The sequence below is a fragment of the Amaranthus tricolor genome, chromosome 16 (assembly GCF_026212465.1).
Source record: "Amaranthus tricolor cultivar Red isolate AtriRed21 chromosome 16, ASM2621246v1, whole genome shotgun sequence".
Lineage (NCBI taxonomy): Eukaryota > Viridiplantae > Streptophyta > Magnoliopsida > Caryophyllales > Amaranthaceae > Amaranthus > Amaranthus tricolor.
In genome coordinates this window covers 3,746,586-3,748,739 of record NC_080062.1, presented here as the reverse complement: position 1 = coordinate 3,748,739, position 2,154 = coordinate 3,746,586, and positions in this window count along the sequence as shown.

Here is a 2,154-nt window from a genome sequence, read left to right as displayed (position 1 = left end):
TTATTTTTATTATTTTTTTTAAATTAAAAGAAGTAAAAGAGAAAAGAAATTAAGTTTGGAATATTTTAATATTATGTATATATAAGGTCATTCTCGTACTTACAATTCTCGTACTTACAATTCTCTTAAACTCACTCGTCTTAATTATTAGTTTCTCAAATGTTACAGTTTGGGAGTAGTAAAGAGAGCCGAATCATGAGAGGAAGAATTATCTTTGTTGTGAGAATGTTCTTCCAATTCTAACATGGATCGAAGAGTATCAAAGGAAAGAACGGGAGACGTGTGTTGAACCAAGAATCGAAAAGTACGGTAGCCGGTAGTCAAACCATGAAGAACTTGAAGAGCCAACCGATTGTCGAAAATGTAAATGCCAAAATTGTAAGAGAAGTAGCAAGTTCTCAAGTTCATTACAATAAGCCTTCACATTCGGGAAATTAGTAAGGAAACTATCATTGAATTTGGACTCAAGATGAAGAATACGAGAAGTTTTGTTGTTTTGATTATTATTTTCAATGCGAGTCCAGGCATCAAAAGCACTATCATCGGGACGGACAATCGATTTAAGAAGAGAAGGACTAATAGTACCATAAATCCACGTGCGGACAATATCATCAAGACGTTGCCATTCGGAGTCCTTAGAAACCGACACTTTAGTAGAGTCATCGGGAAGAATATGTGTATCCACAAGATGAGCCCGACAATGAAGCTTAAAGAGAGTTACCTAAGTATTGAAATTTGTGCCTTCATCATCAAGTTGAATGGGAACACAAGTTTTAATGTTAGTAACCAATGTGGTCGGGTGTAATTTTGTAGTGGCGGGTGTAAATTTGTGCCTTCATCATCAAGTTAAAAGAAAAAAGAGGAGGGGGAAGTGGCGGCACCACCAAGTGTGGTGGTTGGTGGCAAGAAAAGAGGAAAGAAAGAAAGGAGTGATCAAAACCTAGGCAATGATATCATTAATGATTTTGGGAGAATAAATGCAAGATGGAATAATCAAGTTTTGGAAACTAAATAATCTATACAATATTTATTAATAATAAAAAGATTTTGCAAGATATGCAAAATATACAAGATACATAAAAGATTACTTCTAATATTATTGTTTTGGAAAGTTAACATAATTATATAAAATATTAATTGTTTTTCAATTTCAAGATCAGATTCTCCTGAAAAATTAAAATTATTGATAATAAATAGAGTTTGTTAATTTTTATGTAAAATAACATTACCCTATTTTATTATAAAAAATGCATCAAATTTATTTATTTTTAATTTAAATGGTCGTGATGAGTACAAAGGAATCGTACATAATGAACTTATATATGACGTAAAAGTTCAACTAATATCATTTAAGTTTAGTTACAATATATACAACAGAGTTACATAAGGTCAAATAAGTTTAATTATGAGTGAAGAGTAAAGGCTAATCATTTTACTTAAGTTAATGTGACAATAATAAGTCATACTCCCCCAGTCTCAAAATTTGTACCATTTTTAAATGACATAACTATTTAAAAAAGCGGTTGGAACATTAAATTTGTGTGTGGATGAGAATTTTATATTTTAGTGGGAACATGTTCTTTTATAGCAAGGCTTAAATAACCCATATTAGAGGTGATTTTGATCACATTGTACTGTAACTATATATACGACTCGTCTCAATGAGGAAAACAACGAGAATGCAAAGGGATTGAGATGACATGCATGGTGTTGGAGCTTTGAAGATAAGCAAATAGAAGCACATAGAGGAAAATAATGAGCAGCTATGACCTAACTTTATCATTCCCTCAGCTTACCTTTTATAAAAAAAAAAAGGTCATATTCACATTGATCCTGAATAAAAATTAAGTAAATAATTATGCCTAAATAGCTAAATTGAATTAATCTAGTTAGTATTGTTGTTCAAAATTTTATCTAAACTGTAAAATATAGTATAAGAATAGATTTTATCCTGAATAAATTATTTGTCATTGCAATTTGCAGTAATTGTCAAAATACATATATCAATGCACATTTTTATTCATAAGTACAAAAAAATAATGTATTGAAACTATATATTGCAACGAAATAAACAAAATTCTTATGATTATATTTCTTGTTTACACTATTATTTAACTAACTAAGATCAAAACAACAATACTTTTACGTATTATG